The sequence below is a fragment of the Bacillus rossius genome, chromosome 3 (genome assembly GCF_032445375.1).
Source record: "Bacillus rossius redtenbacheri isolate Brsri chromosome 3, Brsri_v3, whole genome shotgun sequence".
Taxonomy (NCBI): domain Eukaryota; kingdom Metazoa; phylum Arthropoda; class Insecta; order Phasmatodea; family Bacillidae; genus Bacillus; species Bacillus rossius.
The window spans coordinates 118,736,401-118,758,503 of record NC_086332.1 but is presented as its reverse complement, the minus strand read 5'-3'; the positions used below and the strand labels follow the sequence as shown (position 1 = coordinate 118,758,503).

At 37.8% G+C, this 22,103-nt stretch overlaps 1 protein-coding gene across 2 annotated transcripts in view; it reads left to right on the top strand.

The window, feature by feature from the left end:
- The window catches only part of LOC134531196 (alpha-tocopherol transfer protein-like), a 220,357-nt gene that overhangs the window by 68,939 nt on the left and 129,315 nt on the right, over positions 1–22,103 (top strand). Inside the window, exon 1 of one of the 2 annotated variants that reach the window (XM_063366840.1) lies at positions 6,292–6,328. The exons of the other annotated variant lie outside the window; for it this stretch is intronic. The gene's annotated coding sequence lies outside the window, so the exon portion shown is untranslated. Of the gene's footprint in view, positions 1–6,291; positions 6,329–22,103 lie in introns of those variants that run through there. 2 annotated transcript variants of the gene reach the window in all.

Sequence of the window (22,103 nt, the reverse complement as noted above, 5' to 3'; positions counted from 1 at the left end):
AACACATAAGAACTTATAAATTAACATATAGTCCCAAATATTGTTGAGAAACCTTTATTTTATTTTTCAAATCTTAGGCTATAATATGTTTAAGGTATTTTTTTACAATGGTTTTTTATAAGAAATGCTCTAAGTATTTTCTACGCTAGTTTTTAATAACTGCACAAAATATTTCGTTAAGTACAAAAAATAATGGCACAGCAACAGTTAAATTGTAAATTCATGTGTTGTCTATAATTGACATACTCTAGACAACTTATAATCTAGGATATTTTCTTGTGTTGTATGTGAAAGTTTTGGTTTTATCAGATACGTGACTGCAAAAAAAAGAAAACAGAATTAAAAAATAGTCCGATACAACTTTAGTGGTATCACATAAATTATTAAATAAAATATGTACCAGAAGTAATTATTTATTTGACTTCATTATTATAAATTAATTTTTATATTACCTACATGCTTATTACTCAGTCTTAGATCCAAAACCGAAAGTGACTAAGGATCTCAGCGTAATTTGAATTGCTTATTCGATATAACATTTTGACGTGTGTTATAACACATTTATTACTTAAATTCTTACCAACCGCAGATTCTCCCGCACAAAAGTAAGGACAGCGCACTGTTAGAAATTTCAATAAATGCATGGAGTTTTCAACGAAGAATCAACTTTAAAGAAACGAAGATTTCTTCGTAATTTCAAATAACTGAATCTTCGTAGAAACTGCGCCTAATTTTTATTTCCTAGTTGTTTGTTACATTCTAAACAAACTTGGACAAAAGAATAGTGTTCTTAACAATATTTTGAAAGGTTGTTAATACACACAAAAATTCTTCTTTTGGCATTATTTTGGATTAATTTTCCAAGCAAGTGAACTCCGGGTCTGTAGATTAAGATAGCTGTAGATTAAAGGTGAACATTTCTAAGATTTTGAGTTGTGTAATGTAAAAGCTTCAAACACAAGTTTCTGGTTCAGGTGTTAGCTGATTCACGATGTCTGGCAACCATCTTGATTTGGTGCTCTCGTCATTTAAAATGTTCTCTTCTTGGCAGGAAAAAATTAAAATAACGCAAAATTTTATTTTTTAAAAGAAAATTACACATTTTGTGGGAAAACTTTGATTTGTTTTTATCAAAAAATTTCAAATGATAATTTTCTTTAGAGGGCGTATTTTGTACGTGTACATATACGAGTAATTTTTTTATTAGCGACTATAAATCACGTTTTTAAACTTTATGAGTGTAAAATTAAAAATAAATTATAGTAAATTTAATAACTATTGTGTTATTTCTTGTAACAAAACTTTGAATTTTAGGACGGACAAATTCTTACTAGTGGTTTGGCATAGAGAATAATTAAAAAATATATATTGTTTGAAATAAATGTATGGAAATTTATTGGATGTAACTATGACTATAAGTAATAATTTTTTATTATAGTTAAAATAATAATGTCTAGCTACAAACGCCTGCAAGCTTGTCCTAGAGTGTAGCAAAGTGACCAAGGACGTGTGTGTGGAGTCGAGAAGCCAATAATCAAGAAAAACAAGTTAAATACATGCGTATGTGTCAATGTGTAGTCAAAAAAAGTATCGAAATTTTAGTCCAGTGTAAAGACATTTGTGTGTAGCAATTTGATGCATGTGTAATCACGTGTGTAGCCATGTGTGTAGCATACGGTTGTAAATACCGATATATGTTAAGCCTATTGTCACTGTCCTCCACGAGGTCAGTAGGCAGTGACAGTCCCCACGACTTGCCAGGAGCAGCCACATTTACACGCGGTAAACAAAACATTGCATTTTAAATCACTTAAAACAGTTAGCTGTAAAACACCGAAATTATCATGATAGCTGCTCATTATTTGAACACCCTTGAGTAGAGAAATTCAAATAAAGACAAATCTTTTTAAGGAAGACCAAGTAACAGGTGGATGGAAGATTGTTACTCAATCACGCCAGAACGGCAGAACAGATTTGGATGAAATTTGGCCTACAGCGAGCTCATAACCTGAATTAACACATAGACCACATATTAATTTGAAATTACATCCCTAAGGGGGTGAAAAAGTGATAGTTTCATTTTATAACATAAAAAATCATAGGTCATAGACATACAAAAAGTGAGTGAGTGTCATTTCTCTATGTCTGACACACGATAATACACATAGTAAGGTCTGGCAAATTAATATTTTTCTCCTTGGTGAGACCAGCCTGCATAGTGGTGCTCGCAGCGGCTAGCAAAATAAACGCGCCAATAACAATTTTGTTCTTAACTTCGTCAATAGATAGAGTTGCCTTGAATTTTAAACGCACCATCGTTTGATGCGTTTGTCATGTCTTTAATTTTCGTTTGTTTGTGCCGTATGCGTTCCTATACCATTTATCCGATTGCGATGAAATTTTTGTGAGTTTTTATGCGCATGCCCGTGAACATTTCTGAGACGGTATAACTATTTTTCAATAGTTTGAGCACAAATCGTTTCAAAACATGTGTTTATTTTATATTATATAGCGGCATTTCATATGTTTTTGTTGTATAAGTCCGCACGCACGACACAATTTTTTAAATATAAAAGAGAGACAGAGATAGTATGATATATATATAGGCCCTATATATATATATATATATATATATATATATATAGAGAGAGAGAGAGAGAGAGAGTGAGTGAGATAGAGAGAGACAAAGAGATAAGTTGAGATAGAACGAGGTATAGAGAATTAAATGGGTTAAATAAAGAGATATATAGATGTATAGAGCTATATAGAAATTTATATATAGAAGAGGTAGGGATAGTAGGAGGTATATATGTATATATGTAGATATAAAGAGATAAATAGAGATAGAGAGATACATAGATATATATAGATGTAAATAGAGATAAATATATATATTTAGAGAGATGGATAGATGATTTGTATATGTGTAACTAATTCAAACATATTACAAATGAAAACTGAATGAAGCATTGCAATGCATGCCCAGCATAAGCTAGATAATGGAATCTTTTCAATATTAGTGGTCTCTTATTTTTTAGATTTTTTCTATAGTGCTTTATAGAGTCTAGATTACATACAGTACACCAAGTTTTAGATATAAACTGGTAAATAACTATACACTGGCAGAACAACGTCTGTCGGGATCTGAAAGTGATATAAATTATTTTTCACACTTGACATTCAAATTAAGAAGACAATTATTACAAACTACATCTGATTTTGAAAAAGGTCCCCTTCACCCTGTGTTCAGCCCGGGCAACGCCGGGTACTGCAGCTAGTGCATATATTCTTCATGAAGTAAATTATGCATTTTACCATAATTAAAATGTATAAATGTTTTAAAACAAAAATATTAAATATAAAATATTTCAACACTTTAACATTTAATAGTAACCATATACGGTTACTTAAATCACATAATTACATATTATTAAACTATATATTAAAAATTACCTAAATAACTAAAAAAAATTCAAAAATTATCTAAAAAGTTACAAAATAGAATGATACTAGTTTTTTTTACGTGTCCATCAGATTGTTTCATACATTGTTCTGAGCAGCCTTTTTAAAGTTACGAAAATATTGGCCAATACATAAAAAAATATATTAAAAACATTTCTTAATGTCCCGCAGTATATAGCGGCCTAAAATCTCCCTCTCAGTTCACCGTGGCAAAATGTCACTATGCTGTTGATACGTGTACATACTTGCACATACTTGTTACTGTTATTCTGAAGCAGTTAAGCACAGCTGGAAGACCTCGTGCTACATGTTGTATCGGGACTCGGCGGGTGACTTTCTTGATGAGCTGGGCGGCGCGCCAACGATCCATGCAGTAGCTCGTAAAATAGCGTCTGGCAACTTTACTGGAAACCTTACCAGACACAGCCTTGCCTGGCACATGAAAGGACGTATCTTGTAGCTGAATTCCACAGCTGACGGTGGACGACGCACAGATCCAGAATGACAGCCTAATTGCATTACACCAAATTTCCGAATATTGTTACAGCGCACCCGATCATCACATGTCTCGTGCATCCCTAAAATTTCTTTAGATCCTCAACATGCAGCCCTTTCTAACACTTGGAAATCCATGCTCAGCTCGTACACGCCCGGTAGAAATCAAGCCGGGTATGCCACGTCTCATCGCGCGCGAAGTTCCGCCCGCGAGCCATCGCCTCTCCAGTTGCCCGGCGACACCTTTTCATTCGCGCTGCTGATGGCATCTTGGCCCACGGGTTCACTCCTGCCCTCGAACATAAACTCAATCCTCCGTCTGCAGACAGAACCCGTGCGACGGTGCTGCGCTCTACGGCCCGTTCTGCAATGGCACGGAAACGGACACCGATCACGTACACAGAGGCGGAGCTCTTGGAACAGAGTTTCTACAACAGCACGCAGGCAAAGACGCATCCGTACGGATCATCTCAGCACTCCTGAACTCTTCCGTTTACGTTACTCGTTCGAACAATAGAAGCCGCGTACTTGGCTGTCGTGTTAGTTTATGTTCTAAATAAGATAAAAATTGGTCAAAAGACAATAATATCTAGTGTTCTGTTATTACGTTGTCTTTTATTTTTGTCAGCAGAACTGAACAAGTATGTAAAATTTAATCCCTCTAGTTCAAGAGGAAATGGTTTGAATTTAACTTGCAATATTTGAACTAAACAGAAAACCAAACAAACATGTGATATTAAATAAAAGCTCATAAAAAGCGTTTTAATAGGAAAGGTCGCATCGTGCATGAATAACGAGAAAATAAAAAAATAATATAATAGTAACGCCCAGACAACATTCAATAGGGTTGATTTTGTCAGCTAGATATTTTCATTATGGAGAGATTCAATGCAATTTAAAAAAAAACGCAAACGGTTCTTCAATAAATAAAGCCTTAAAACCAACAAATAAACAAATATGAAAATAATGGCTCTAAAATTATTAAATGTAAGAAAATCTCCTATTATAACAATATTTCAATTTGAAGCTAATTTTAACTTATTTAAACATTGTATTATTAAATTTCAAGAGAAAATAAATGAAATATATTTAGTTTCTAAGATTTGGTTATTATAGGTGTTTGTCTTAAGTGATTTTAATGGTTTTATTACCGTTTCTTTTTCATAATTTTTATTTAGTTCCAAACTATGGAAAACAGTTTGCATTTTTTTTTTCAACTATAGGGGAGACCGGGGCACGTTGGCACAGTCGCTGTAGTTCTCTAAACAGATGCAGTATAGCGCAACCATTACTACGCGAGGTGCGTCAGTCGAGTGTCTTGTCCCTCCGTTGGCGGTACTGAATATGGTGACTGATTCAGCCGAAGAGAGAACTTTTTGTGTTTATTAAACATACGTGTAAAATTGCATTTTATAATTAAAATCCTAAATAGCATTATATACATAACGTAATTTTTTGTTTATATATTAATCTTAAAGACAACTGTTTAATGTTTGGTTTTAGCTATCAAGAAGAGCTAATTTTGTTCTGTTGATTTATTGAGGGTAATGGAAAAAAGTAACCAAGAATGGAGCACATTGGCACAATTAATAAGGGGTAGGTTGGCACACTGTGCCAACTGACCCATAACTAAAAAATTTATTCACAGTCGACTTTTAAATCCCGAGAATGTTTATGCAATATTAATAATAAAAATAATGAATGTGTTTTTTTTATTTATAATAAATTTGCTATATTTTACAACCAGTCTATTCAATATTGCTTCCAAAAACCGAGGATGAATACTAAAAATAAACTGTTTGTTTATTCCTAAGATTTCACAATGTTGCACACATACAAGAAGAAAACTACCAGGGGCCAAGTGTCAGCTGAAACAAAGGAAGCAACTGTACATGCTGTAAAAAGAACGAACCATTCAATAAGGGGAGCAACTAAAAAGTTCTGCGTACTATATAGGACATTGGCTAGATATTGCGCTAATTAAAAAAAATCACTATCTGGACCAGCATCACCACATCCTCTTACATCCCCACAACCTATGGCAGCACCTCCACTACCTATGGCACTACCACCACAGGCTACAGCAGCACCACCACTACCTATGGCACTACCACCACAAGCTATGGCAGCACCACCACAGCCTATGGCACCACCACCATTACAGCATCTGACGAACGTTCCTGCATCTTTGCCCTGGGTGCAATTTAGCTATGCTAAACCATGGAAAGTGAGCCTCCAAAAGTGTGTTAGTTTATTTAATATTTCTTGACATCCCATTGTATGCCTTTTCACAACAGTAAATTTATTTTAATTGACAATTTTTTTGCAGGTGTTTGAACCTGAACAAGAGAAGCTGCTTATGGAATATCTGGTAAAGGCTTCAGATATTTATTTCGATTTGACACCTAGATATGTCAGGAGATTCGCCTACACGTATGCTGCTGCATGTAATAGTAATATTCGAGACTCTTGGACCGAGCGTGAAATGGCAGGCCCTGATTGGTTTACATCTTTTTTGAAAGTCACACAACTCTCTCTATTAGATCGCCCCAAGCAACAAGCCTTGCTCGTGCAACAAGTTTTAATCGTATTAATATTTCTCTTTTCTTTGACAACCTTACAACGGTTTACAAACGATTGAATGTGGGTCCTTCTGATGTATGAAATGCCGATGAAACAGACATTACTATAGTTCAAAAACCAGACTAAATTGTAGGACGTCGAGGCATCAGATAAATAGGAAATATGATGTCAGGAGAAAGAGGACAAATAGTTACTTTAGCTGTAGCAGTTAATGCTGTGGGAAACCGTATTCCTTTTTTTTTTTTTTTTCCTAGAGTTAAATATCAGCCTCGCTTCGTTCACTATGGTCCTATAGGTGGCGGTGGCGATACTCAGCCTTCGGGGTGGATGACAGAGGGCAGTTTTAGTAAATATGTGAGACATTTTGTTGCCCAAGTGCGGTGATCTGCTGAACGTCCCTGGCTGATTCTACTCGATAATCATGAATCTCATTTCTCAGCAGACGTTCTAGGCTATTTTAAAGATAATGGTGTAACTGTTTTGTCATTCCCTCCCCATTGCAGCCACAAACTATAACCCATTGATATAACTGTTTATGGCCCTTTGAAAAAGTATGTCTACAGAGTTTGTGTTGCGTGGATGTACACTAAGAAACGTCCAATGACGATTTACGACATTCCAGCTATTGTAGCTTCCTGCCTTCAATTAGCCACAACACCTTGCAACATTATTTCTGGTTCTAGAGTCACCGAGATTTTCCCTTTGAACCCAGACATCTTCACCGATTCTAATTACATGCCATCTTATGTCACGGACAGACCTGACCCTACTGCCACCAATAATTATAGTACATCTACTTCATCTGTATCCATCCTGTCTTTTCCTTCGACATTTACTTATATTGATTCGTCCCCATTACCTACTGTCCAGACTTCGTATCCTTCCCCAGAGTTGGTAAGGCTATTCACCAAAGCAGGGCCAAGAAAAGAAACTGGCAAAGGCCGAAATAAAAGGAGGTCAGCAATTTTGACAGACACTCCAATAAAGAGGGCTTTGGCAGAGAAACAGGAATCTTCAAAGAAAAAGAAAGAAGGCCGTTTAAGAAACGGTAAACTTTAAAAGAATATTTTTCCTTTGGATCGTACTTCAAAGAAAATTTACAATCCAAAAAGCTCTTCCCCTTTGGAAAGTGATGGTGAAGAAAAAGACTGCCTTTGTATTTGCTGCTTAGGTGCATTTAGCAATTCAGAATATGGTCAATAATGTGTGCAGTGTACAAAGTGTCATAAATGGGCACAAGAAGACTGCATTTTCGGTGATACTCTAATTTATATGTGTTTCAGATGTGAGAAAAACGTATGAAAGTGATCTTACAGGCGTATATTCTTCAAAGAAACAAGTTGTTATGGGTTATTTTATATTTGCATATTATTTCTTACAAGCTGTTGATATTTGTGTGTAGTGCCAATTTGCCCCAATAGCAGGACAGGTTGGAATGCTTGTCTTTACATTAATAAAAGTGGTTTTGAAAACTTCATACTGAAATTTACTTAAATATAGTAATTCCAATATGTGCTTTAAGGTCTATTCTTTTTACTAACGCTATGAAACTTTAATGTATGTTAATATAATATCTTTAAAAAATAGATAACTAAAAGTGTGCCAACCTGCCCCGGTTTCCTCTACCCTGCATTGACTACTTCTGTAAATTCAAGTCTTAGTAATGAATATATCTAGCCGACAAAACAAACCCCATTGAAATCTCAAATCGTTCAAATTTTATTATCGTTTTTAATGTTCTCGTCATTCATGCACGATGTGACCTTCCCTACACTCTTAAGCATGTGACACCCTCGCCAACAGTGCAAGGTTCGCGTGTAAGGATTACATGTCTTAAGTCTTGTACCCCCCTTAGACCCAAAAATTTGCGGAAGGCAGGATACAAAGAATAGACAGCGAAATAGTGAGTTAGTTATGTATTATTTGGTTCTTTATATGACCATAAAACAAATATAAGCAGAACATGCCAAACAATATATAAGTATATTAAATTTAACAATTAACAACAGGGTATATCAGGCTTCGCCCCTCTTGACTAGAAGTACATAACACTATAAAATAACAAGTATACCTATAACCCCCCCGGTGCACCACGGGTGTCGCACATGAACTAGATGCTGTTATGACTTGGTTAACATCAAAAACCACCACAATAAATATAAAATACAATATTACTTCAAAAAAAACAATATCACTTAAAACTGCAACCTAAAATACATATATATATATATATAAATATAAAATATTACCACCTTTCACAAAATAAATTAGGTGCTCGGTTCAGTTAATCTACTCATTCAATGTTTTTTGGCAAAATAATTACTTGTTGCCTCAAACTTTTCCAGTCCAATTCGAAAGTTCATGATCAGGCAGTAAAGAAAAAATATGTATATACGATAAATGATTATAATAGTTCACAGCCAATTTTCTGCCTCACAAAATACCCTATCGAGCACCTGAGTACACACCTTTCGAAATTAACTTGATAAATACCTACATAAAAATTTATAATGTTATAAAAATTGCAACAAAAAATTACAATAAAATCTCATTAAAAACAAATTTACCCAGTACGCATAACTCGCATAAAGGGTACAAAATATTAAGAATTTCCCTCCCAAATAGGTAACCACTCAATTCCAGACTTGACGACGTAGTTACTTGCGGCTGTGTCTAATAAAAAAAATTGCTTCAAAAAATTACAGTTATATTCAAACATTATCTCGAAGGTGAAAAATACCGGCGTAGTGTAGGCCACAAAGTCTACCCAGCGAAGGTCCACAGAAGGTCCGTCTGACGTAATATAGACGAAGACTAAATTTTAAAACTGACAGTTTATCTGTTGCGATCTACTTCCGGAGATATCCAATCAAGAAGCCTCGCAGACAAGCCTTAACCGGGTTGAAGAAGGATCAGCAGCACGCACGGCACCATTTGACGTCCACGACATTAGCGACTAGGCCCACTCTACAAAATTTTAAAATTCTCGATATACTAAAAATAAAATTTTTCTCCTCATTGGTAATAACTGCGTAGAACACTGCTGCACTCGAACATGGTATAACCGACGGAGCAAAACCTGCCGTAACTTAAGTTCTTATATTCCACCAAGGATTTACCGAACTTCCACACTAAGTTACAGCCATGAAATTCATTCCCGCAGCCACTCCATCGGCAGTAAAAAGTAACCCACTCAGGCCATGGCTCGTAGCAGACAGACCCTCCTCAGAGAAAACTCGTCAACAACTCAGCGCGCCACAGGTACCAACCTCAACCCACCAAAAGGAAAACACATGACAAACGCAAACACTGAGTACCGAAAATAGCCGATCAGAGCCTCACGAAAGCACGAGCGGCTCTAGATCCTGACAATCTGAAACGTGCCCGCGCTCCTAGATCCACACCGGCCAAAACACCAAATCTGAGGGAACGGCTCGCGCCGCCACACGGCAAACGGTAAATAACACTGCGCCAGTACACAAAAATAACCGCCACCAAATGTGACGTGACACACACGTCACAGCCACCCCTCCTAAAAACACACCCCCCCGGGAAAGAAAAACCGAAGGAAACAAAAGCTTCAAATTTGTCAACTACCTCCAATGCTAACTCACCACACCAAAACAAACAAGGATGCACAAACCAAAAACTGAGGAGATCAACAAAAACTACATCAAGGAGCCAAAAGAAAGATCTCAAGAGTACAGAGGATGCTGGTGCCTAAAGCAACAACCAAATCCACACAACCTCCTAGGATGGAATATACTTTTTCACCGCTGACAGATGAGCTTTCTTCACAACTCTGCCATCTTCAAGGTCCACAAGATTTACAGTGACTGGGGTCAAGAAACTTTGGACTCTATAAGGTCCTTCATATGCCAAACAAAGCTTGCTCGACACAAAATCTACCTTTTTGCTCAACGTAACCTTCCGACAAACCACCAAATCACCAATATTGATATTGCACTCAATGCGATCTTTGTTGTAGCGTTTACTCATGGTTTGATGAGCCTTCACCAAGGATTTATCCACCTCGGACCAGATTTCCTCCAACTTTTTTCCGGTGGCCTCAAAACAGGAGGGAGAAATTCCCCATATACTCAATAAGGGATGAGGTAATTCTCTACCAAATAGAACCATGCTAGGTGACTTTCCCGTAGCTCCATGAGGAACTGAATTCAAGGCAACATTTAATAGCGGCAACTCTGTGTCCCAAAACCTTTGGTTTCGATGATGAAAAATGGTCAAAGCTACTTTGAAAGTCTTGTTCACCCGTTCGACTAGATTTGGGCAAGGGTAATATGGGCTTGTGTGTACTTGCTTCACACCCCATTTAAAGCACATATCCGACATAGTTTTAGAAGTAAAGTAGGAAGCATTGTCTGAAATTAAGAGTTCTGGACTACCAAATATTTTCCAGGCTTCACGTTCTAGCTTTCCACTAATGGTACTGGCTTTCATATCCCTAAGAGGGAACAGAATGATGAACCTAGAGAACCCATCAACCAACAATAAGATGCAGTTATTTCCGCTACTGGATCGAGGAAGAGGTCCGAAGATGTCTATAAAGACTCTTTGCCATACCCGCTCTGGGATTTGTACAGAATAAGGGCCCATTCTGGAGTTCTGGGGCTGCTTAGCCAACTGACAGTGGGAACACTTTGCCACATACATTTTTATGTCCTCATGCATGCCAGCCCAATAGAATTCCCTACGAATCTTGGCCTCTGTTTTACTAACCCCCATATGGCCTCCCACCGGGGTGTCATGAAAATAGCGCAGAACCATCGCTCTCGCAGCTTTAGGAACCCAAGCAAATCTTCTACCTTGCTTGTTGACAAAATAAAGAATCTGTTTATATATGACAAAATTCTTACAAGTGCCTCCCTCACATTTCTGATGAAGCAAAACCCCTTCAGGATCATCTCTCTGCCACTCACCCAAATTAGTGAAAAACTCTGGAATAGATTGAAGAACTAAACAGGCCCCTATTGTTACTTTTCCTTGTACCTCAGATTCACCCTGACTTTGCAATAATAAGACTTCCTCAGAAGGCTCACTCTCCCGCACCTCAAACTCACTTTGGTCATACATGCGCGACAGGGCATCTGCCACGTTATTATCTGCTCCTTTGACATGGACAATCTTAAAACGGAAACGGGTCAATCGCATAATCCACCTTCCTATTTTTCCTAACTGCCTAGGATGGGAGAAAACCCAAGTCAACGCTTGATTATCAGTTAGGAGGTCAAACTCATCATGTTTAATATAACAGGCAAAACGTTCAACTCCAAAAATACAAGCCAAGGCTTCCTTTTCATACACGCTGTAGGCTTGTTCGTGGTCATTTAGGGTTCTACTCGCGTAGGCAATCGGACGCCGATTTCCCTCATCTCCCTGCAGAAGCACAGCACCTACCGCTAGACTACTGGCATCAACTTGCACAGTGAATCTCTCATTGAAATTGGGCAAAGCTAAAACAGGGGGATGGGAGATGGCCCATTTCAAGTCTGCAAAGGCAACTCGTTGTTCCTCACCCCAGTGAAAAATGCAGTTTTTCTTCTTAAGAGCGTTTAAGGGAGCACAGCGCTCAGCATAATTTGGCACAAATTTTGAGAAGTAACCCATCATTCCCAAAAAACGCATCACCCCCTTTACGTTTTTGGGTTCAGGAAAATTCACTATTGGGGAGATCTTCTCGGGATCCATAATCAACTTCCCTTCACACACCAGAAACCCTAAGAATTTGATTTGGTCACTGGCCCACACAATCTTTCCAGGGTTCACTGTGAGACCTGCCCAACGAAGTTTCTCCAAAACTAATTTGATGTGTTCCAAGTGTCCTTCAAAGGACTCAGAATAAATGAGGATATCATCCAGGAAGGATACCACAAATTTGAATTGAAAATCTTCCAACAGGGAACTTAGAATACGCGACAAACATTGTCCTCCAAAATTCACCCCGAAAGGCACGCGCTCCCACTGATAGTGTCCCCAAGGAGTCACGAAACCTGTGTACATCTTGCTGGATTCATCTTGTACACACTGATGAAAGGCGGAATTTAAATCCAGCACAGTAAAGAATTTGGCTTGACTCAGATACTGAAACAGAGTTTCGATATTAGGCATCGGAAATGGGTCTACTTTTACTTTCTGGTTCAGTTGGCGATAATCTAATACAAGTCTAAATTTTCCGGGCTCCTTCTTTTTCACCAAGAAAGCTGGCGAAGCATATGGGGAAAGAGTGTGCTTTATCACTCCTTGCTGTTCCAGCTCCTTTATAATTCCCCTAAAGGCATGAAGTTTGGGAGGAGAACACTGATATGGGCGGCATTTTATGGGTTCTTCGTCACTCACTTTTATTTTATAGGGCAATAGTTCACATTTACCCAAACGTTTGGTAACAACATCTCCAAACTCATCAATGAGTTCCTGTAATACCTTTTCCTGTTCCACATTTAATCCTTTCTCTCTTGCCTCAATACCAGAGTATGCTTTCACCCCATGCTTTAATTTCTTAGCTAGAGGAATTAAAACATTTTTGTCGAAACCAAAAATTAACCTATGCCCTGAGCAATCCACAAGAGCTCGCGATTCCTCAAGAAAGTTTAGCCCCAGCAACATATCACACAGAAGCCCAGGCAGAATCCAGAACTTTCTACTCCATGAAAACTTTCCTATTTTAAAATGTATTAACACATTAACCTTCACCTGAACACAACCACCATCTGCTACCTGTAAGCGGAAACCTTCTTCAACCATGATTTTATTTTTCAACTCTGGCATCTCCTTGACAACCTGGCTCACAAATTTCTGACTAACAAAACAATTGGTTGCCCCCGTATCAATCATGGCTTGTATAGTGATGTCACCAATATTCACATCAACCCAAAGGCTGCTTGTTTTCTTCCCTCCAGACCCATGCTTTATAATCGCAACATGCTGCTCATCCACCACACTAACATTGGCTGCCTCCGAACTGCTCCCTTTATCCCTATTATTTCTGCACTCCCTAGCAAAATGTCCATTCTTCCCACAATTATAACATTTACGCCCTATCGCACTATCACCCCTACATTTAGGAGCTATATGCCCCACTTTGCCCCACTTGAAACAGACCACTGTTTTCCCACTATTTCCTGCCGGTTCTGAAACTTCCTAGACACCCAAACCAACTTCGCTTGATTTTCCATGAGACACTTGCACAAAATACTTTTGACAAGCATACATAAGATTGTCAACCTGCATAGCCCAGGAATTTAACTCAATCTTAGTAGTTGGCAAGGTCAAAAAGGCACATTGTTGTCTCATGGCGGGGGCCATGTTTTCCAAGACCAACGAGATAAATTCATTATCGGAAAATTCCATCCCCAACGCATAAGCCGCCTCTCCAACATCTTGCACAAACTCTACCATCCTTTCCTTGGGCCTTTGAAAATGTTTAACAACATTGTTTATTAAATCCTCCTTTTCACGTGTGGGACAAAGCACCACCCAGAGCTGCTTCTTCACAGTAACCCAACTATCACCATTTTCTAGACCGGCCAGGAAAACCTCCAATGCCACCCCTGAGACTCGACATAACAACCCTTGAATGAGGTCCATATCTGACCGTAACAGTAGACTTCTTTTAACCCTGTCCACAGCAACAATAAAACTCAATAATTCGCAAGGTTCAAAAGCTTTCAACATTGGCACATTATGCAGCGTAGACAACGCTAATCGACTTTTGAAATCAGTACTTTCCACAGTGCCCCCCACACTGCATGCCCCCTCCTGCACATCCCCTTTATTTCCTTTTAAGTACGCAACAAACCGTTTCCTTAAGTTATCAATATCTTCAGTCTCTTCAACTGTGAGACCAGCAGCAATTAAGTTTGTTTTCAAGTCTGGTTTTGATAGTTTCTGAACCCACGCCGTCGGCATAATAAATGGTGATTTGTCACAACAATACTACCACCCAAGATAAACCGCAACTAACACCACTGCTCTCGCTGTAGCAGAGTGGCGCAGCCTGTACCCCCCTTAGACCCAAAAATTTGCGGAAGGCAGGGTACAAAGAATAGACAGCGAAATAGTGAGTTAGTTATGTATTATTTGGTTCTTTATATGACCATAAAACAAATATAAGCAGAACATGCCAAACAATATATAAGTATATTAAATTTAACAATTAACAACAGGGTATATCAGGCTTCGCCCCTCTTGACTAGAAGTACATAACACTATAAAATAACAAGTATACCTATAACCCCCCCGGTGCACCACGGGTGTCGCACATGAACTAGATGCTGTTCTGACTTGGTTAACATCAAAAACCACCACAATAAATATAAAATACAATATTACTTCAAAAAAAACAATATCACTTAAAACTGCAACCTAAAATACATATATATATATATATATATAAAATATTAAAACCTTTCACAAAATAAATTAGGTGCTCGGTTCAGTTAATCTCCTCATTCAATGTTTTTTGGCAAAATAATTACTTGTTGCCTCAAACTTTTCCAGTCCAATTCGAAAGTTCATGATCAGGCAGTAAAGAAAAAATATGTATATACGATAAATGATTATAATAGTTCACAGCCAATTTTCTGCCTCACAAAATACCCTATCGAGCACCTGAGTACACACCTTTCGAAATTAACTTGATAAATACCTACATAAAAATTTATAATGTTATAAAAATTGCAACAAAAAATTACAATAAAATCTCATTAAAAACAAATTTACCCAGTATGCATAACTCGCATAAAGGGTACAAAATATTAACAATTTCCCTCCCAAATAGGTAACCACTCAATTCCAGACTTGACGACGTAGTTACTTGCGGCTGTGTCTAATAAAAAAAATTGCTTCAAAAAACTACAGTTATATTCAAACGTTATCTCGAAGGTGAAAAATACTGGCGTAGCGTAGGCCACAAAGTCTACCCAGCGAAGGTCCACAGAAGGTCCGTCTGACGTAATATAGACGAAGACTAAATTTCAAAACTGACAGTTTATCTGTTGCGATCTACTTCCGGAGATATCCAATCAAGAAGCCTCGCAGACAAGCCTTAACCGGGTTGAAGAAGGATCAGCAGCACGCACGGCACCATTTGACGTCCACGACATTAGCGACTAGGCCCACTCTACAAAATTTTAAAATTCTCGATATACTAAAAATAAAATTTTTCTCCTCATTGGTAATAACTGCGTAGAACACTGCTGCACTCGAACATGGTATAACCGACGGAGCAAAACCTGCCGTAACTTAAGTTCTTATATTCCACCAAGGATTTACCGAACTTCCACACTAAGTTACAGCCATGAAATTCATTCCCGCAGCCACTCCATCGGCAGTAAAAAGTAACCCACTCAGGCCATGGCTCGTAGCAGACAGACCCTCCTCAGAGAAAACTCGTCAACAACTCAGCGCGCCACAGGTACCAACCTCAACCCACCAAAAGGAAAACACATGACAAACGCAAACACTGAGTACCGAAAATAGCCGATCAGAGCCTCACGAAAGCACGAGCGGCTCTAGATCCTGACAATCTGAAACGTGCCCGCGCTCCTAGATCCACACCGGCCAAAACACCAAATCTGAGGGAACGGCTCGCGCCGCCACACGGCAAACGGTAAATAACACTGCGCCAGTTCACAAAAATAACCGCCACCAAATGTGACGTGACACACACGTCACAGTCTCTGGTGCGCTCCCACTGGTTCTCGTCGCTGCCTCCTCTGGTCCACGAGACGAGTTGTAGGCAACCGACCTCTCTACCGCCATGCTGGACGAGTTGCCTCTGCGTATTCCTTCCTGACGCTGTCCCACGGCGTCTGACTCCTGCGGGAGAAGGTGCCTGCCATCTGAGGTGACTCGCTGTTGGCGGCTCTAGTATCCGAGGCAGTATCCCAACAGGGTCACGGAACGGTTGCGGTGAATCAACCACACAGCCTCTCCGCACCAGGCAGCTCACCACCTCCTCGCGGTACCAGGAGTCCTCGTCCCTCGACAAGAGGTGTCTGGCGAGGCGGGCCACAGCAGGTCCTGGAGGCCAGCACTGGCGGGCCGCAGGCCGTGGCTCGTCGTGAAGCACGCATGGCTGTCCTGGGTGCGGCCACAGCCGGGCGTGACAGGACGCTGCAAGCTGCGGGCCACTGGAGCCGGTGCCCGAGGCAGTTGCCTTGCCAGCCCGCACGTGCATGAGTGGTGCGGGCCGACCCTCGCTGGTCTCTGCCGGCCCGGGTCACAGCTGGTGGCTCTGGTCGCTTGGAGCACGTCCCATCCAAGGGCGGACGCACTGAGTGCCAGCCTTGAGAGCTAGTAGAGGCTGGATGCACTTCGGCCAGTTGGGTTGTCTTGGGCAGGTCCCAGAGATGTGAAAGGCTGTATGGGCTTCTTGTGATACTCTCGGGATGGGGTTCTCCTCTGAGTCAACCACAGGTTTTGCTGAAAGGTTAATTTTGGTTGTGAGGAGGGGGGTAATCCTGGAATAGTTGCCTCAGCCTCTCAATGTAGCTCCTCCTCAAACAACTCCAAGGTGCGATGAAATGGCGCATCCATTTCCCTATGACCATAGGGAGCTCGTGTTGGTAAATGCAACTAAATCCAGCTCTTTAAACCACCATCGCAGCAGTTTGCTGAATGACTGTTCCACGACGCGGCTCCAAATCGCGGAACGAGTCCCTCGCGCGTGTTCACACCTGGACACTCGAACACCCGCCCTCCTCGCCAAGTGTTCACGTCTGCTTTTGTAACCATATCAAAATGAAAAAAAAAGAAACACTTTGTACGAATGTAAACACTTTACACCGTCACATTCTGTATCCTTGACCGCAAATGACCTGTTGTTCAGGTTCTAGTGGCACTCTATAACGGGCTGTACTCATCCACCGTATTTGCACTGATGTTGTGAAAAAGTTCATTGTATTGACTTAGTCGCTGCCAATGGCCACCACGAGTGGCTTTTCAAGGCAATGTCGTCGTAGCGCGGGTCTGAGGCGTTGAAGTAGTTGGTGGTTACAAAAGAACAATTGTGTAGCGAATACCAGCCAATTTAAGACAACCGAGTACAATTGTTCTGATGTTTCACGTTCAGTTATCATTAAAGACTGTTTTAATTTTTTTGTATAAAAATTAAAAAAATTAGTGTTCTATTTGTGAATGTCCTTTCATTTCTTTAAGTTTCTAGCAAAGGTAATCTTAAAAATACGTTTAAGACAAATAACTCAAAATTACATTAATTTGTGGGAAAAAAATATTGAACATAGTTATTCGTCTCATTTTAAAAGAAAAGTTATAGTTGTCAAACTTTTTGTCTGTGTTTTAAGTATAATTTAAATTATTTTAAATAGATTCAAAGAATATTTAATATTGTTAGTATGCTATTTAGCAACATAATCACTAGATTATATTTAATTACGAAATTCTACTTCTAGCTTTGGTGAAAGGAGTCAATACGTAGAAACATAATATGTTTATATAGCATTATATGTACATATATAAAAAATTATCCTGGTTAAATAGATAAAGCGTATATAGTAATAATACAAATGTACCAAAACGTTATAAAATTTTCCAAAGTTCTTAACCAAAAAAATTTTAATTTGTTCAAAGCATATGTTAGATATTGCCCATAAATATTTAACACAAAAACACCTTACTTTATTTTCACCATTTTCTGAAATTACACTGCAATGGTTGCGAAAAGATGGCAAATGCGTTTTTATATTAAATCCTATCCGGAGGCTTTTGGAGTGAAAGTTATAATTTTGGCAGGGACAAGAATTTTGGTGCGATAAATCTGTAATACTTTACACCATAAACATATAAATATATCATAAAACACTGAAATACGAGTTAATAATTACATGGCCCTGAAATGTCAATGTAATAATGAAACAATCAGTTTTTTAAAACTTCACGTAATATTATTAATAATATTATTTCTACCAAAATGTATGAGCTTTAGGTATAGGTATATTAAAAAAAATTAAGTGATCTTGCATTTTAATCAACTCTATTTTACTTTACCCAAATCGGAAATTTTTTGAAGTGCATACTCTTTTGCTAATTTATTATTACTACGCAAATAATTAGTGTTATCTTTAAAAGATTTGTGCAATGGGAGTGCATGACTTGATGTAAGTTTTTGGACATACGCCATTGCTAAGAACTTTTTCTGTTGAAGAAAAACTAATAAATAAAATAAATAAATAAAAATAAAAATAAAAATACTCAAAAAAAGATACAAAAAACACACAAAATTAAGCAAACAATTGCTGTTGTCAACAAGGATATGAACACCACAAAATATTCCGAAACAGGAATATGGTCAGCAAACAAAGAAAAAACAAAGAAAAATGTACTAAGAGAACGAAAAAATCCCCACAAATGATGACAACACAAAAATATTGAAACCCAAAATAATTCAGCACAACAGTTGAAGCGAGACAAAAAACATGACAAAACGAAAAACAAACAAATACAATAGTTTTACCTAAACAGAAACAAGCGACGTTTCGGGAACTGCTATCTGCTCCCGTCCTCAGGCAGAGACGCACATGGTACGGAAACACAGGTGCGACTGAGAAGGGGCTGGAAAATGAGGGTATATATCAGAGAAAGGGGTACATCTTGCTCAGCCAATGACAGACGAGCTGTCTCCCCATTGGCTGTGCACCATGTAGTTAAAGCGGATTGGTTATGGTGGGTTGAGTATTGGCTATTGTTTTGTGCTGCAGGGATGTTTCTCTCTTTATCAAAGGGATCCACATATTTTTTAATTCAATTCCGTTCTAAATCTACTATTAAAAGTATTGTTACCAAGGTGAAACCAGCCACAGAAAAATTACAAACTCACAACTGTGTGTATCAAATCCCCTGTGAATGTGGCCACATGTACATAGGTGAAACTGGCAGAGCTCTATCCACCCGAATCAAAGAACACAAAAACAACTGCAAGAAGGGTGAAACCCTAAAATCCAGACTTGCTGAACATACATGGGAAAATAGCCACAAAATTCTCTGGGAAGACTCCACACCACTCATACAGGAATCCGATAAAATAAAAAGGAAAATCAAAGAATCAGCCTTCATTATTAGCAATAAAAATATTTTCAGCCAGCAGAGCATTGAATTAAAAAATATGTGGATCCCTTTGATAAAGAGAGAAACATCCCTGCAGCACAAAACAATAGCCAATACTCAACCCACCATAACCAATCCGCTTTAACTACATGGTGCACAGCCAATGGGGAGACAGCTCGTCTGTCATTGGCTGAGCAAGATGTACCCCTTTCTCTGATATATACCCTCATTTTCCAGCCCCTTCTCAGTCGCACCTGTGTTTCCGTACCATGTGCGTCTCTGCCTGAGGACGGGAGCAGATAGCAGTTCCCGAAACGTCGCTTGTTTCTGTTTAGGTAAAACTATTGTATTTGTTTGTTTTTCGTTTTGTCATGTTTTTTGTCTCGCTTCAACTGTTGTGCTGAATTATTTTGGGTTTCAATATTTTTGTGTTGTCATCATTTGTGGGGATTTTTTCGTTCTCTTAGTACATTTTTCTTTGTTTTTTCTTTGTTTGCTGACCATATTCCTGTTTCGGAATATTTTGTGGTGTTCATATCCTTGTTGACAACAGCAATTGTTTGCTTAATTTTGTGTGTTTTTTGTATCTTTTTTTGAGTATTTTTATTTTTATTTTTATTTATTTATTTTATTTATTAGTTTTTCTTCAACAGAAAAAGTTCTTAGCAATGGCGTATGTCCAAAAACTTACATCAAGCAAATAATTAGGTTTACATTTATTTATAACATAATGATACATATTGCATTGCTATACCAAGAAGCACAAAATATTTAATTAGTGCAATAAAAAATCCCGATAATATTTTTTCTCAATAATAAACTATCTAACAAATTAACATATACAAAAAATACCATCAAATTTACAAAAATAAATAAGCTTTGATTAATAAATAGTAACGTTTTTTATTAAAAAATGAATATTGACAGATCAAGTAAAGCAAATGGAAAAAAAAATAGGATTAAAATTTATAAAAATTAATATATTAGTTTTTTTTATTTTAAAGTTTTACAATGGAAATGGGATTTCATTTGTATTATAATAAATTTTTTTATCAAAAAAGCCCAGTTAGCTGAGTAAATGATATTGATTATAAATGACAAACACAAATAAACCTATATAAAAAACTAGATCTAATCTTTAATAATTCCTCTAAAGCATGGGAGAAAGTAAGTTTGGTTTTATACCTAAATTAAAATATATATCTCCGTATGTACTCAAGTCTTTGTTAAAAGCTTACGACATACGTAAAGAACAAACTTGTGAGTTCTTGTTTTATTTTGAAATTTTTCATAGGCATTATACCGAAAGGCACTAGACCAAACAGGCACAATGCCAAAAGTCTTTTCTCTGAAATTTCGGTCAAATGACTTTCGGTCTAGTCACAGAAGAGTAGTTATTTATAGTAAATATATTTTCTTAAGGATACAGATAGAAAAGTTATTTATTAATTAAATTGGCTAATGAGAAATGATTGTTCGGTTTTATATCTTTAATATATTTCTTATCATGTACTAAAAATAATAAATTTGATTTTTAAATCTACATTAAAATATACATACGGTAAATTTATAATATTCTTAATTGTGTTACAAATAAAATGTAAAGTAAATTTTAATTATTATTAGAGAAAATGCAATTAGGCAAACCAAAATCCAATGAAATGAAAGAAAAGAAATTCATAACGGACCTTCTTGAGAGGGTTGCACACTTCAAGTCTAAGAATAGCTACCGTTTTAGGGTTCCAGCATTTAAGATGAAATAAGACCTTACCCAAACGTAAGCAGAAATTGACAAACTGATTAGTGTAATTTAATGGTGTGTGAATATTTAGTTTTTGAGCCACAAATTGGAGTACCACGTGCTGGCTCAGTGCTTTATGCATCTGTAATTCAGAAGAAGCCTTCAGGTGTGTTTCTTTGGAGGCGAAGCCGAGTGGGCCTCGCTGTTATCTGGGGAATCCTGACAAGCACTTCAGGGGGTGGGGGGTAGCGCCAGCTTGCCAGCGCATAGCCGTCCAGAATGTTCAGCACGCAGGCTGTGGAATAGCACAATCAAAATAAATGTCGTGATTAATGATGTAGTGGTTTTTCAAATAACGTTAAGCTGTTGTATCAAAATTATTTTATAGCATATATTGTAGTTTACAATTTATTCTTTAAATATAGTACTGAAATGTATATTTTTTTTAATTTGAACATGATTACACGGCTGCCATCTAATTAATTATATTACTGGCGTCAAGTAAAAACTTTCAACACCATATTTGTATTTTGATTTAATGCATTTTTTTGCACAAACGCCATTGCAGTTTTGCACTGTCTGTCATGGAAACAGTCACAAACAGTACAGAACTGCAATGGTGTAGGGGTCTAAAGAAAACTGCATTAAATCAAAATTCCCCATTGCATGAATCATTTAAAGAACATATTTGTATTTATTAATATTCAATTGTGTGTACAGGAACACTGGGTAAATAAAT